The 16,960-nt window shown below is 41.6% G+C and overlaps 1 protein-coding gene across 3 annotated transcripts in view; it reads left to right on the top strand.

Moving 5' to 3' along the window:
• Window positions 1-16,960, top strand: part of plxnb2a.1 (plexin b2a, tandem duplicate 1) — a 241,960-nt gene that overhangs the window by 84,510 nt on the left and 140,490 nt on the right. For 2 of the 3 annotated variants that reach the window (XM_080887369.1, XM_080887370.1), the window contains exon 3: window positions 7,106-7,158. The exons of the other annotated variant lie outside the window; for it this stretch is intronic. The gene's annotated coding sequence lies outside the window, so the exon portion shown is untranslated. The remainder of the gene's footprint in view (window positions 1-7,105; window positions 7,159-16,960) is intronic. 3 annotated transcript variants of the gene reach the window in all.

Here is a 16,960-nt window from a genome sequence, read left to right as displayed (position 1 = left end):
GTGGGAGGCATCAAGACATTCCCAAGCCAGCCTACAGATTTAATCTTTCCAACGGGTCCTGGGTTTGTGCTGGGAAGACAGTGCCGAAACACCTCACCTAGTCGGTGTCCAGGAGTCATCCTAGTCGGATGCCTGAACTGCCTCAGCTGACTCCTTTCGATGTGGAGGAGTAACGGCTCTACTCTGAGCTGCTTCTGTTAGCAATCTTAATGTTTTGGTCACTACCCAAAGGTGAGAGTAGGAATGTAGATCGACTGGTAAATCAGCAGCTTCGCTTTCACGCTCACCTCTCTTCACCACAGCAGGCCGAAACAGTGTGTGGATTGCTGCTGACACGCCACCAACACCCCAAGTGGGTAACCAAACAATAAAAAATTTTGCATATAAGATTCTTTTCTCCATACCCAAGTCTTTTGTTTAATCTGCAGCATCGGCAAATGTGTAAACCTACTGACTCCACTGGCACTGCTTCATGTCTGCTTATAGAACCAAATGACTGGGTTTGCATCAGATGTTAGTGAGGAGGATCTCCGTCTATGCTGCTCCCCTTGGAAAGACATGGGAACTATTCTAAATTAAGGGTCGTTTCTATCCAATATTCATGTCACATCTCTGCTCCTCCTCAGGTTCTACAAGCTAACGTGCCAAGAAACATGTGCACAAACCGTGAGCGCCACGTCCATGAGAAGACGACGTAACACCAGACTGTAACATTAACGTTGATCATGACCCAAGATGAAGAACTTTGCGATCCTGCTCTGGCTCTGGCCATTACATCGATAAAGACCACCGTGGTCCCGCTGTGTTATTGATGCAGAGAGGATTTGCGTGTTTTGGCTCCAGTGTGCATTATAGTAATAATGCAGAGGTCTGTGTATCAGTCCTGTTCAGAGGCCTCATTACATTTTTGAACTCTGAAAAAGAGCAGCACAGTTGCATAAAGACTCAGTACAGCACAGTTTGGATGAAGATTTCTCCCTGCATGCCTTTGGCCTCATAAACAATCTGTGTGTGTGTGTGTGTGTGTGTGTGTGTGTGTGTGTGTGTGTGTGTGTGTGTGTGTGTGTGTGTGTGTGTGTGTGTGTGTGTGTGTGTGTGTGTGTGTGTGTGTGTGTGTGTGTGTGTGTGTGTGTGTGTGAGTGATCTGGTGACACAGCGCAGAAGTGTCCTGCTTTGCTTTCCTGCGGGATGAAGGGATGGGGAGATGGATGGAACGAGAGAGGTGGCGTGTTGTTTGGGAAGTGGGTCAAGAGGAAGTTGAGGGTGTGTTTTTTGTTTTTTTTTGTTTTTTTTTTCTTAAAGTGTGTGTACATGTGATGCTTTACAGCTGAGACCGGGTTGTTGGTCAGTATGGGAATTTGGTCTTTTGTGTGTGTGTGTGTGTTGATGGTGCATAACTTAATTCCACTGGGAAGCCAAAGCAACAGCGCGCCTCTGCTTCCTGTCCTAATTGCTTAAAGTCCCACACAAATAAGCCTGCACGCACACGCACACATACACATTTGGAAATCCCATGTTTAAAAAGGACTTATGCAGATGCTCTTAGCATTTGCATAGTTTTAACATTCATTATCCTTTTTGACAAAATAGCTAATTTATTTTTTTCACAGTGCTTGCACACACATTCCCCCCCTTTCTGTTTTGCCTCCCTGATTTCTGTGCATCCTCCTTAAGACGCTGCGGCTAATGTATTAGCACCTGCAGACATTAGCGTTGATTAGCGGGCATGTTTGTGTCCACCTGAAGATTATTCACACCAATTCATGAGCAGAATACGAAGCCATGTAGCTGCTGCACACTCCCCTTTCGTCCTCGGTTTGTCTTAGACTTTGTCCATCTGCTGCTGCCTGGTGACGGGCAGGTAGCGCACTCGAATTTTGCACGAGCTCGGTCATTGGAAGCAGCTGCTGCAGTTTTTATTTAGGGGAAAGTGCAAAGTGTGTTTGGGGCAGCCTCTGTTTTGACTGTCTCTCTTGGCTCGCGCTGTGTATGTGTGTGTTTTTCTGGCACAGAGGTCAGAGCATGAGCAGAGTGGCATCCCTGCCTCCAATCTGGACCTGCTGGGTGACACTCCATCCTCCGTCTGCCTCATTTGTATTCCAGCAGAGCCAAAAATGGAAAGCAAATCAGGATTTATATTTCTGCCCCCTAATATAAATCATTGCAATGTGGTAATGCATTCAGTTCACATCACCATCACACTATATATGTAAAAAAAAAAAAGTGCTGAAGAAAGTTTTAAATCAAAATAAAATGCAGCCCAGGTCCGTTTAGCTTTTTCCTACCATTTGCTGACTGACAGCAGAGCCCGTTTTTGAATCCCGTTCAATAGAAGAAGCATAGTGCAAATGAAAGAGGCGGAGAGGAGGTCAGTGCAGGGTGAGCTGAAGAGAAGAATGCACAATAGCCTTCTGAAAATTTAATAAAACTCACGGAAATGTTTCAGATATTTTCAGATTCTTGTGTTTCTGTACCTGTCAGGGCTCCAATTAAGGAAAAAGAAAGTTTACCATTTTTATCTCTGCACATAGTGCACGCACCGCAGGTCGAGGTATTCCTTTATTTTACTTAAAATGATCTCAGCAGAGAAGAATACATGCCGTTTTCTTCCAATTATCATTTTCAGAGCTACTAATTTTGATTTACTATCTTGTCATTATGAGACAATGGGCTTGTGATTAACTGACCTTTTGCTAGTCATAAGAAAATTGTATTACAATATTTAAAAGTATTTTAATTATAATGCATGCTTTTTGGATTGACTACCACAGTCTCTAACAGCGGTTGAACTTTAAACTTTCATATTATTTATAGTGTGTTTTAAGTCATTTAAGTGTTCTGCAGTAGCCCGACTGACAAAGTGGATTCCATTTTAGGATTGCTGTAGTCCAAAAAAAGAGATTTCTGTCTGTAGTCATATATATATTTGGCAGTGAGACTCCATCAGTAAATAAGTGGAGGAATGTTTGCTCACTCTTCTTTGCGATGTTGCTTCAGTTCACTGAGTTTTGCACTTATTCCTCCCTGCACAGCTCTCTTAAAGTCCCACTTTTACTGGGCCACTGCAGCAGCTCGATTCTTCTCTTGTTCATTTATTCTGTTGTAGATGTACTGCTGTGACTGGGATCATTGTCCTGTCACATCACCCAGGTTAGGGCCAAGCCTCGAGGTTACTTTTGTATACAGAGGAAGGAGCTTTTGGTTGTCTTGGTGACTCCAAAATGCCCAAATCATCACCCTTCCACCATGCTGGCAGCTGGTATGAGGTGTTCATGCAGATATGATGTGGTGCAATGGTGGAGATGGGTAGCAAATGGCCTGCATTTGTATAGCGCTTTTCTAGTCCATAGGACCCCAAAGCGCTTTACACTACATTCAGTCATTCACCCATTCACACACACATTCACACACTGGCGATAGCAAGCTACATTGTAGCCACAGCTGCCCTGGGGCGCACTGACAGAGGCGAGGCTGCCGGACACAGGCGCCACCGGGCCCTCTGACCACCACCAGTAGGCAAACATGGGGTTAGTATCTTGCCCAAGGATATTTGGCATGCAGTCAGGAGGCAGCCTGGGATCGAACCACCGACCTTCTGATTAGTGGCTGACCTGCTCTGCCACCTGAGCTATAGCAAAGTGGTTTGCAGATGCACAATAGGTGTAAAGCAACCTAAATATTGCTGAGCTGGCATTGGGATTAATGCTACGTCCACACATAAATTTGAAAACATGTACGTCTGAAAACGTTTTCAGACGTTTTCAGAGTTCTTCATCCACATTGAAACGGCTGAAAAAATTCGACCTGCCTCATATCTGTCTGCCACTTTTTAAATTTTCGGCTCTTTGAAACGTCGCGGCAAAATGTTGAGGAAAAGCACCGAGTTTTTTAAATGGACTAACAATGAGGTGGAGCTGTTGCTGCGAGTAACACAAAAATACAAAGTTGCAAAAGAGAATTAAAAAATTTGAAGAAAAGCTGTCTGAGCAAGCAGACTGATACAAAACAACTGCTGTGTAATGCCCTCCGCTATCTTAGTTTAATTGGTCACATGACTGCATCACATAACTAAAATGTGTCATTGTTTTTGAAAAGGCTCCGGTTTCGCTGTCCACACTACAACGCGACCGAAAACGCCGTCTCAGTGTGGACGGAAGGCCAAAACGAAGAGAAAACGTTGCGTTTTCAAACGAAAACACATTAGTGTGGACCTAAATGTACCGGGATTGTGACTGAGGTTGACTTCATGGTCTCCCTGAACTAACACAATGTTTAGAATACACTAAATAATCAAAGTCACACTTTAATGTTCATTCCTGAAACATATCTACATTTACCTGCATTTATAAATGAGCCAAAATTTTATTAAAGAGCCAAAATTCACAGGAGTAAACAAAAAGTAAAAGGTAAAAACAAACGTTTTGGGGTTTGTTTTTACCTTGAATGCATCACAGTAACTATTTAATCACTGTTTATCGTATAAGCCTGTCCACGTGAGTTTTAAAAATATGAGGATTCATAGAGCATCTCAGTTTCAGCCCCTTGAATGGTTTTTGGTCATAGGAAGTGTAGATTGCCGTTTGGGAATAACATGAACTTGGAAATGTGAGTCACTCTGTTGTGTGTCTGTTTCTTGGGGAAGAGGCTGTATCTTCTGTTGGACTGCTGCAGGATTTATCATCATCCACACACACGTGTCGAACAAAAGCCTCCAAATAAAAACATTTTAAAAAACAGAATTTGTCTGATTTGTAGCTAAACCTCAGTTGCTGTCGTTCCTTCAAGATTTAATCCGTCGCTTTGGGTTATTCAGACGCCAGGTTTCCTTATTCTCCACGTCATCTCGCGGCTCTGTGCGCTTTAGAAATAAAAAGCACTTTTTTGTGTGTGTGTGTGTGTGTGTTATACTTATCGTAATATGATAACTACTCTATAATTGTCAAGTGAGCGGTGTGGTCGGCTCCTAAAGCCCGGATGATGAATGTTTGTTGTCTTTACGGTTTTCAAGTTACTTCCTGCTGATGGAAGGAAACATTGTGTCGACTGATGCTTCGCCATCTGGATCTTTTAGATGCTGGATGTTTAGATGCTAGAACATATGGACACACACACAGATGCACACAGACACACACGCGACTGGGCGCTGGGATCCAGAAGCATATGGTTCTTTGAGATAGTCGAGACAGACTGGGCTATTCTGTTGGATAGCACCGAGGGCCTCGACATTGTTAGAAGTGCTGCCAAACAAACTTCACCACACAAACACACACACACAGTCTCGCCTCACTAGCTTCTTTTTCTGCTGGTTTCAGTGTGATGCGAACGGAGGCACGGACGACCTTAATTCTTGTTTCTGGAGCAGAGGCGAGCAGCGTCCTCATCGCAGTGTGAAATGAAATTGAAGATACCTGTGAACCGTATTACTGCAGGCTTATTCAGCAACATTTACACCTCAGCTGGGCTTTGTTCATTAAATGTTCTCAGCGTCTGTAGCTTTTTGTCTGCTTGATTGTCTCATTATGAAGATTAGTCCCCAAATTGATTTTTCTTTTCTTTTTATCTTTTTAGTTTAAAAAGTCCTTTTGTTTTACCTGGTGTGCCTATAAGCCTTAATGCTATCAGTATGAGAGGGAAAACTGAGACCCTCTCTCTGTATTATCACAAATTAAAATGCCTTTAGTTTAATGTATGCCCCAGTGAAGGGCTCTGTTTAAGCTCGGGCACAGCTCCAGCTTTTTGTTATTAGTCCAGGCAGTAATATGTCTTTTCTCTAATAGATAGTATAATATTTCTGGCTCTTGCTGTGAATGAACTAGGTTTAATTAAAAATGCCATCACTGGCTTCGCTGTGATCTCCACGCTCGTTGTGTAGCAGGCTCTGCAGCTCTCAGGACACACTTCATTTCTGTTTTTGTGCACGGAGCAGGCTGAGGTACCCAGACTTTGTATGGAAAATGTGACAATAACCAACAAATGAAGTCCAGCTAATTCATAGCTGGACATGAGGCTCGGTCTACAAAAATCATGAAGTATTTGATGATTTGTGGTGTTGCTGTGTTCTGATGGCACATGCCTTTAGTACATAATAACTCATAATCAGAGATTTAAGTGTTTATAACACTTTTAATTGATAACGTTAAGACTAGGGACAGAGTCCAGAACACATGGACTAGTTATCATGCTCAAAAAACCAGTTTGAGATGATTTGAGATTTGAGCTTAGCCTGAACCGTTGATACAAGGCAGGATGGAGCAATGTTTTCATGGTATTCATACCAAATTGTGCCTCGGCTATTGAAACTTATCAGACCAGGCAATGTTTTCCAGTCTTCTGTCTTATTTTGGTGAGCCGGTGTGAACGATGGGTTGGTTTTCCTGTCCTTGGATGACTTGAGTGACACCCGGTGTGGTCTTCTGCTTCAAGGTACGATGTGTTGTGCAATCAGAGATGCTCTTCTGCGTTCTCTTTTGGTTGTAATGAGTGGCTATTTGAGTCACTGTCTCCTTTGTATCTGCTTAAAGCAGCCAAAGGGCGTTCTCCTCTAAACTCTGACATCGAGAAGACATTTTAACCCCGTGAACTGCCGCTCACTGGATATTTTCTCTTTTTTGGGCCATTCTCTGCAAAAACAAGAGATGGCCGTGTGGGAGAATCTGAGCAGATCAGGAGTTTCTGAAATATTCACACCAGCCCATGTTGCATGGTTAGTCAGATAGCTACAAACTATGATGCCAGCATAGAGTCATTAATAACTCCACACGAGGGAGATGATCAGGGTAAATATAGACAAAGTACTAAAAGAAAAAAAAAATAATGGGGAGGATTTGTAAGGAAAAGTCTGGATCGTTGCCCTTAAGCTCCTCAGATAGAATCGACAAAAGAAACACGATGCAGTCCCTGCAGTCCTCAGGTTTAATCAGGAACAAATATGTCACCTGGATTTGACCTGTAATCCTAGTGCAACCCTCAGGCCAGCCATTCATTCCTTCAGTTTTCAGCAAATCCAAGCTGTGCTGTGAGATATCAGATGACTAATGGCCTCTGCTCTTTACCCAAACAGGTTTTTTATATATAACTCGAGTCATGTTTTTTGTGCTTCTTTCAGGAGACTGAGGTGATTGATGTCACCAGGGATCAACAGGCCTGAACACTGAATAAGTAAGAGCTACAACTGCTGCTGCCTTTTATTTTGAAAGCCCTTTCCATTTATTGTGTTGCCAGTTTTTAGAAACTACTCCTGCTCTTTTATTCATTCCCATCCATTCCTATTTCTGCTCATTTCTCAAGCTCCCCTTCACCCCTCTTCCTCTGCTGGGGGTTTTCAGGAATGCCATTGGCTGTTTATTTTGGCAGATTCAGCTGCTCATGTGTTTGTGGCGTTGGTGGGAGGGGGCTAACGGGGTTAATTGAAGGCTTCGGGATGTTTTTAAGAAATGAATTCCTGCTGAGACCCCGCTGCCCCTCAAACAAGCACTCTTCTCATATATCAGCCAATTACTGACACTCTACACACACCTTTCTCTGGCTCTGGTTATGGGACTGCTTTCTATAATCTGCTTTCTCCATCTATTTTCTGAGTTTCCCAGCTGTCCAGGATCTGAAAAGTGAAAAACATCAGAACATTAGTATTCTAATTCTCCACTAAATTCTGAGAGGTTAGGGCCTCAAGAACTTGGTGAGTTTTAGGTGAAAGACTTTCCTTATGAGCGCCCTCATGAGCTCAATCTTTAACCTTTTGAACATGACTCAACAAAAGTTTTCCACTTTCTGAAAGTCTCCTCATTTCCAGCTCTAAAACTCTGATTCCTCCTCTCTGGGTCTCGGGCATGAAGGATGAGGATTTGTTTAGATGTCAACCGGACAAGCTTGTTATAGGTTTTTTGGGTTGATCGGAGCGGACCTCAGCCACATGTCCCGACATGAACCAATCTCAGCTCTACTTTTCATTCTGGGTGGCATCCAGCATAGTTCTCGACCGCTCCTCTCCAGTTTCAAATTGGACCCCAGAGGCCCCAAGAACATTAGTTTTCCCCCAGTTCAGTTCAGTGTTATTTACACTGTGGCCAGTTCCAAACAGAAGGTGCTAACAAGATGATGGCGACAACAAGTTTGTGTACTTAGGGTTTTGCATTTTGGCTCGATGATGGCTGTCTTACCCGTTTTGTTTTTTTGTTTTTTGTTTTTAGATTTACTTGTAGAGCTGCCCAGAGTTAAATGTGAATAAACGGCTCATTCTGGAACAGAGATTGCTTTTGTTGGATCTTTTGTAGTGTATTCGTGCATTTTTGCTGTTTTTGTTTCCTATTAAATGGAAAGTCCTGACTAGATTTTTGAAAAGAGGAAAATGTGGCTTCATTGGCCCTGAAAGGTAAAAGCCTTTTGAAGCTGTGAGTACAGCCAATATCTCACACGGTATAAGAGAACCTGGCATCACCTAAAATTTATCAGACTATGCCTAAAGTGCTAAGCGAGATATCTGCAAATAAAAGTGCAGAATCTGTAGGTAAGAGATGGGACTTTTCAGTTTCCGTTTACACGAGTAATCATATTTGAGAGAAACAATTACTAACATGCAACTCCTTTGCATAGCATCTTGCTAGCGCGCCAAAAAGCTGACTATTGTCCCCAGAGGATAAGCCAGCACAGCTTCGATGGCTTCCCAGAGAAGCTGTTTACTTTGAGATGTCTCCACTGAGGGGGAGATCATTTAACACGGGGCTTTAAATATTCTGAAAGCTTATTATGTTTGACATCTTTGGAAACTTTAAAGGATGGCTTTGTGGAGATTTAAAATTTCTGCCGTCAGATTCGGTAGCAAGGCGGTCGCGTTTAACAGCGCTGCTTTTTGTCCGAGAGTCAGCCGTGTTGGTCGTGTCGATGGGGTTCGGCTGCATGTGCAGCAGCTACAGGCCGCTCTATTTTAAGAGTGAGGTGTTTAGCATATTTTTACATCAGCACACTAACAGCCTTTCTCTGTTTATATAATTATGTCCTCTTGATGGCGGCTCATCTGGACCTGATTCAACTGATTGTTTCAGAGGCTTTTTGCACCCTGCGGAGAATGAGTGGACCGTATGCTGATAAAATACTGAATGTTTTTAAAATAGTTTGATGTAAGAGTTTAAATATATCAATTAGTGAAATCATTTATCAGCTCTCTCGGTCCAGATACGTTGCTGGGGTGGGCTTCAGAAACCCATGCTGGACTGAAATGAAACCTCTCGGTGTGACCGGTTGATTTAAATGGTCGTCTGATCTGAATGACTGCTTTCTATGATCTGCTTCTGTTCGCTCGCAGTCTGCCAACTCATATTATAGCGTGCCTGAGTGTGTGTGTGTGTCTGCCTCTCCTCCGCTTCCCCTTCTGTCTTCCATCCATCACCGTTTTCCTCTTGCCTCCATGTTCTCAGTCTCTCATTCCCTCGGTGTTATCCACTGTGTTTTTTAAAGTAGTTCTTGTTCCCATAAACAGCTCCATTTTCCCAGCCGTCCACAGCGGCTTGTTCCTTGTCACTCTCTGAGATCTTGAAGAAAAGCAAATACAAGGAACCATGTTTGGCTGACTTTTAAAAATATCAGCTTCTCATGGTCAAGTTATTATCTGATGTGACCCCAGTGAGCCGATCAGCCGTGCACTGTTTAGGTTTATTTATTTTACCCTTTGCTTTTGTTCAAACTGCAGTTATTTGCAACCTCAGATATGAGTACAAAACTTGGTGCATTATTAATACGTTTCCGTACGAGTCACAATCCACCAGGGGAAAAAAACGAAAACTTTTATAGCGTTTAAAGACGTGTTTATTCAGGTTTTTGGATTGGTAACCTGTTCCCTTACACTTCTTGTAATCTAGTAAGCACTGGAGCGATGAAAACAATAAAAATAAGCCGGCAGTTTTAGCCTTTGCAGTTTGTTGTCGCTCTTGTGAGTCTGTCCTCATTCTAAAAGTGTTAAAAATGAACATGTTCATAGAGTTTAGAAAATCATTCCCAGTCCTGCGGCCAGCTGTTATAACAGTGCAGACACTCATCTAGTAAAGGGGTACAAATGCTGATGCTACATGAAAAAGGCTTTTTTCACTTAAAATAATCTCTCCTGATCAGGTATGTAACTGTGCTTTACCTGAGATCAGACACTGCAAACGTTCATGGTTTCAAATTGTTGTTCTGTCTTCTAGTGTTGCAGTAACACTTGTATTTCATAGCTCGGGCAGTAAGAGTACAGACTGAAACTCCTTCCTGCGTTTCACTGAAACTGCTATCAGGATTTGTTAGGCTCAGCGTGAACGGCTCAATATCGCAAATGATGGCACAGCACAGCAGACACATGAGTGCACAAGTAGAAATGCAAACAGTGACATTGCCGAGTGCAGCAGGCATTCAGGGCACTGTAAACCATCCAGTCAGGGAATGAATGTAAACAGAGGCAAACCAGGAGGGTTATGTGACAGTGACATATCAGCAGGATCGAGTTACAGCTATCGTTCATAGTTTACCTGAATGCTGCAGAGCATTTACTCATTTTGCTTGATGTGGTTAGCCGAGTGGAGCTGCTCAGACCTGTTTAAAGCATATTTAGTTCAGTTTTGTCTATCAGAAGAATGGGTGCGTGTGGTTTAAAAAAATAAAAATAAAACTTAATGTCCTTTTTTTCATAAAATAGCCATATGATGTCAGATTATTACACCCAACAAGATTCTCAACATTTCTACTGAATTTCTAATTCTTCTATTTGGCTGAATCTGTTCTAACTTCAGTTTCCTGAGGGAAAAACAAAAGTTTGACCAATAAGCATAGACTTGGAAGTCTTGTTAGTAAGAGTTTACAGAGAGTTAAGGTTAAACTTTCATTTATTTTAGGCCATTAAAACTTTGCGAGGTGTTGGCTCAGTGACTCTGTCTCAACTTTTAAAACTTTTTTTTTTTTCAAATGCACCCAAACAGACACACTCTTGAGCAACAGTAAAACTCACAGCATCTTTTCCCATCAACCCCCTGCTGCAGTGTGTTTCCTGAGGCCGGCTGCCACAGAAAAGACCCAGCAGATGGTTCGAACAGTGGGGTGCAAGTCGAGGCGAGGACCCCGTCTTAGCTGAGGTCACTAGGGCCTTGGGGTGCGTCACAGAGGCCCCGTGTCGCAACCATAAAGCATCATGAAATGAAATCCACCTCGGCTGGAAGTTTGTTGGAAACAGAGATTACACACATGTAAGACGGGTTCTTATACTAAGTGCATATGAATGGAAAAGTAAGGCAGTTAAATTGAAATGAGTCTGCAGTGGCAATTTAACAAAAGTGTGTAAGTAAGAAGGAATTTTAACCAACTAAATGTGTCAACATTTCAAAAACTTTAAACAAAACCTAAATGGATCAAATATTTATCTTGTTGTTGCCATTTTCATTTCAGCTTTGAATCAAGTTATAATTACATGATTTTGCCAGTCAGCTGTCAGCTAGCTCTGCAACATGAGACTTGAGTCTTAAATAACTAATGATCTTCAAATATTTGTGTGGTTTTGTTTTGTTTTTTCTTTGACAAGAACACAGTTGCTAATAATAGAGTTGATTGTTTCTGACAAGGATTTTCATGAGCTTCAGTGAATGTTTTTTTTTTTTTTTTTTAAATCTCAGAGCATCCCTGATAGCGCTGAACATTTGGACCTCATGTGCCACACTGGGTCTCAGTCACACCTTGTATGGGCCAGATGTCAGCTGTGTTGTGACATTTGGCCCATGAAAAATTTGGCAGCGCTGCAAGTGAGACCTCAGTGCCAAAAGTAGTCCAGATTAGACTCGGATGTGTCTGCTGTCTAGGATACTGGTGCCAAACCTCGAGACATTAGAAAATATCAATATTGTCAAGGAAGAAGAGAACCAAAATATACACTTGTTGGTTTTACTTTTGCGTCTTAAATGTGGTCAATAAGAAGTATTTCTTTCTCATATGATCAGTTCAGTTTATTTTTTTCACAACAACAGTTGACTCAAGGTGCTTAATACTGTAAGGTAAAGATGCTACACTAATATAAAGAAAACAGAGAAAGCCCCAACAAGCAGATGAGCCCCTATGAGCAAGCACGTGGGCGGCAGTGGGGAGGAAAAACTCCCTTTTAAACAGAAGAAACCTCCTGCAGAACCAGGCTCAGGGAGGGGACGCTGTCTGCCGTGTCCAGTTGGGGGTGAGGGAAGGGAGACGGGGCGGTGTTGTAAGTACTGAGTGGCACTTTAATCCTAAAGTTATCATCCAGACTGGCTTCAGTTTAGACAACAGAATTCAGAGCTCGGTTTTAATAACTGACCTGGGATCTGATTTGAGGGTGCACATGGTGTGGATGGTTTTCCACAGTGGAAAGAGTTGTGCATCATTTTGTTTGCTTTTTTCCCACATTATGACATTTAAAGTTAACCTGCTCTGAAATCAAAGCTGACATACCCGGTCACAGCCCCTCCCTGAGCTCAGGTCTGCTGGAGGTTTCTTCCTGGCAAACAGGAGTTTTTCCTTCCTGTTGTCACCAAGTTCTTGCTCATTGATGGTCTTTGCTCTTTATTATTGTGTTCTATTGTTGCCTTACCATATAAAGCGTCCTGAGGCAGCTGTTTTTGTGATTTAGCGCTTTATAAAAGATATTGAATTGAATTTACCATGACATCAACAGCAAAATATAATAAAGGCTTAGATAAATGTAATGCACCATTCAGACACAATTATAATAGCTTCAGAAGCTCTGTTGTCCAGCCATGAGTCAAAGACAATAAATCCATCATCATATAACCCATACTAAAGGTCTTCAGTATCTGCAATTGTATTTACACATTTTCTTGTGTTAAATCAACTTCTTGTTGATTTATGCAAACAAACGAGCACAGGCAAACTGATAATTGAAAATGTGGTTTCGACCTCAAGGGGTTAATTGTCTTGTTTTGCTTATTTTAGATGAATGCCTTTCCTGCGATTAGCCGAATATAAAGGCCAGCCTTTGTTTTGCCAGTCGAATGCTTTCAGTGTGAAGCAGCAGCAGGAATTATTTGGCTAGCATTACAGCAGTGACTCAAGCCCCTTTTAGACGGGCACTCCTCTCTATTGAACTGACAGCACGTAGACTTGTCTGCTTCGTGTCTGAATGAGTCCAGTGATGCCGCTAATGACCATACACAATCAAGGAAATCATTATATAAAAACATTCTACTTCTCATTACTGGATCCATGCGAGAAAAAAAGCATCTCTTTATGTTTTTATTGAGTAAAACTGACCAATTATTCACCCATTGAGCAACACTGTTCATATCAGTGGCATCTTTAATAGACACACGATGAGTTAGTAGATTAAGGCAAAAAAATCTTCCAATACTGACCTACCTGATGCCACATCAAACACCTCAATGATTAATGTCCCCCGAGCGTCGCTGGAAACACAATTTTGTGTGTGTGTGCAACAAAACTGTGACTTGTGGAAATCAGAAAAAGCTTTCAGCGACTCTTCTCTTTTTCTCGCTGCTATAAATCATCTTCATCGCTTCATCACTTACTTCATCACGTCTTCTGCTGGAGTTTTAGATGTGATTCAGGCAGTTTGTGTGTTTGTGTGTCTGACCGACTGTTGTATTTGGGTTTAGTCCCAGAATTGTTGCTCTGCGTGAAATTTGAGGTGTGCGAGTTGGACCGGGCTCGGGGTTTTTTTTTGTTTTTTTTGTTTTTACACACACACACACACACACACACACACACACACACACACACACACACACACACACACACACACACACACACACACACACACACACGAATCACTCCACCTCTGCCAGCGCTCAGTGTGTGTCCGTCTTTTTCATTATTTCCCCTTAATCAGCTCATTAATTCAAAGCCTTAATGATATAGAGAGACTGGGGAGGATGTGAGGAAGGAACTAAGGAAACAAGGGAGGGAGAAAAGACTGATGTGGAGGAACACTACAAGAACGGACAGAGAGAGAAAGGAAAACTTGAGACTGATGGAAGAACGCCAAGATAGATGAAAGCTGCAAAAGAAAGGGCAGAAAAGAACAGGAATGGAAAAACAGGAGAAAAAAGTTGACTCGGGGAGAGTGAACGCTAAAGAGACTCAGAAGGCAAAGTTGATGACTTGGAGCAGACTTTTATCAGCTGCCAACTGGTGCTGTGGTGTGTTTATGTGTGTGGTGTGATTGAATAGTTTCAGGTTTGCTGCCAGTGTTTTAGCGTGTTCAGTGTGTGTGTGTGTGTGTGTTTGCATGTGTGTGTGCATGTGTGTGTGTGTTTGGAGGGTGTGGATGAATGGATCCCCATGTGTGGTTTTTGTGTTTTCTTTTCTGTGTAAGCCAGCAGAGTGTGGCTTTAGTCTCCTCAGCATGGTGGAAAGCTTTATACTCTTTCTTTTAGTCACTCCAAGTTTCTCTGGGATTAGTCCAGAGAAGAAGAAAAGTTGCTCAGCCATTTGTTTCGTCAACACATTAACTGAAAAATAGTGTTTGTTGTACTGATTCTTTTCCACGTTTGACTTTACCCCCTCAAGTTCCTTTCCTGCTCCTCCTTTGTTAGTTGAACTTCTGGTTGTAGCTTTGTGTCATCCATGAGATACTTTGCTCTGCTGTAAAGTGTCCTACACTTGATTTGTGTTCATGGTGTTAATGTCATGTTATACATTATGGAAAGTTTCTGGTCTGTGACATTGTGTCCAGCAAAGAGATCTGTTACATTTCCCTGACAGATGGGGAGAAAAACCAGTTTCATGTTTTATAGTGCTGTACTGTGCTGTATTTTTACGGTGTAACAAATATTCTTAAGTTGTAGCAAATTGCTGGCCGACATATTTATCATGTAACAGATTTTCTATTAAATTACAACAAAGTGCTGTCCTATGCATTTACAGTGTAAAGGAAATCCATGTTAAATTACAGAAAAGTATTAGTTTAACGTGTTACAGTTTGACAAATATCCTAGTTACCTTGCAGTAAAACTACATATTTACAATGTAACAAATTTCCATGTTAAATTACAGTAAAGTTCAGTTCAATGCATTTAATGTATTTACTGGAACTACTGACCTGAGAATTTGGTTTTATTCTGAGGTTTTGATTGATGATGGTTCTACACACGTACAATATTACAAACTTTATTGTACACTAACGTATATATGATATAAATGTGCATGGATGTACATTTATATAGTAGATTTTTTTTGTGTTGAATTACCATAAAGCAATGCTTTTTATACAGAGTTTGTAATAAATTACAGTACAGGGAACATTACTGTAAACCAAAACACTCCTGAGGTCAGTCAACAGAACAGAGTGAGCTAATTACAAGAGCAGCTCTAAGGAGCCTAAATGGCCAGCTTCAGGAACAGGCACACTGTTAACAGAGTCGTTGTTAAAGGGATAGTAACTTTAATTTTTTCAAATGTTATTCATGGAAAGATATGCCAAAATAGAGAGCCTGTAAATGTGTATTAAATATTCTCTCTACTGTCCCCGAATGCAGTTTTCTTTGAGCGTTTAAGCATCTTTGAGTACTTTTCCATCAAGTTAATGAAGCAGAAAGAACAGAGATGCTTCCTCATCTCTGTGCATATTTATCACAAATGATTTCAGAGAACGTTGAAATACAAATGTTACCCCTTCCAGTTTGCCATAGGATGTTTCTATTTCTTCCCATAAAACGAAACATCTGAACTATCTGTTGTTTGCTGTTTGTGGCGGGTTGAGCCAGCCACTGTTATCTGGCTCATATTTGACCCATAGAGATCAATTAGTGTCACACTTTTTATAATGAGAAACTAAAGAGGATGGTTAAGAACCCATTATTAGTTATTATCATTCCTCATGTGTCGTTTGACACTAATATAGGTACTAGTATAGGCCAGTGTTGTGCAGAAGTGGAGCTTGTGCACTGCTGTTAGCATATAAATGTATTTTAGCAGTTGCTTATTTTCTTTTGTTTTATGTTGAGCGCTGCCCCTCGCCCATGCCTGTGCACCCAGAGGTGTCAGTTTTTGGATGTCAATGAATATATTTATTGCCGACTTGTGCGCCGTCCACAGCAGAGCTTTGTTGTTACCCACCAAGTATCGACTTGCCGTTCTTTTGATTCCCGTTTGAATACAAAAGGTAGCTGAATCAGGGATACCTGCAGCTCATTTTTATTATACGTGGTCTTTGAAATGCTGGGGACAGAGAAGGAAGAAGTGAGAAGTAAAGAGACGAAGAGGAGGAGAGTGCAAGGAAGTACTGAAGCAGACTTTCTAAGCTGCCGGCTACATTTAAGCTTTTATGGACAACAGCAGGGACCCTCCCTGCCTCTGATGGCTTTAACAGCTTACCTCACTCTTCTCCACAGCCTCTTTCTCTATTATTCTCTTCATTTTCAACTGCCAAAGTGAAATCTGGCTCCGTCGCAACAGGTTCAGGTTTAATGTCTTTCACATAGGGAGTTCTGCGGAGCTTCACTGAGTCATCACTGTAAACAAGAAAAATCCTCTCCTGCTCACAGCGAAATACTCTTTTATTTATTTTTTGAATAAAAAAATAACAAACTAATATTTGTGCCTTTAGTCTTCATGGGATTGAATCATGATGTATATTGCACTATTGCACTGCCATCCATAGTGCAGCAGGAACTTTTAAACAACCTTAACCCCTTAAGCCCTCGGCTATTATTTTGAATTTCCGCCTGAAAAAACATACCCAGATTCAATCTGTAGAAGCTGCACAACCTTAAGGGCAGAATAAACAGCCTTGGGCTCTGTGGATAAGGGACATGTTCATTTTTTTAAAATGCAGTAAGTCTGCATAACACCATCACTTGCCATAAGTTAAATTAGAAAAATTCTATGAAAAAGTGTTTTTGCCATCCCCTAAACATAAATCTAAATTTATAACAATGATGCTGTTGAACCTTTTCAAACATTTCCAATCCACAACTCTGCCAGATTTGAGTCAACCGAAATGAGG

Source organism: Rhamphochromis sp. 'chilingali' (genome assembly GCF_963969265.1).
Source record: "Rhamphochromis sp. 'chilingali' genome assembly, chromosome: 7".
NCBI lineage: Eukaryota > Metazoa > Chordata > Actinopteri > Cichliformes > Cichlidae > Rhamphochromis > Rhamphochromis sp. 'chilingali'.
This window is presented reverse-complemented; position numbering and strand designations above follow the sequence as displayed.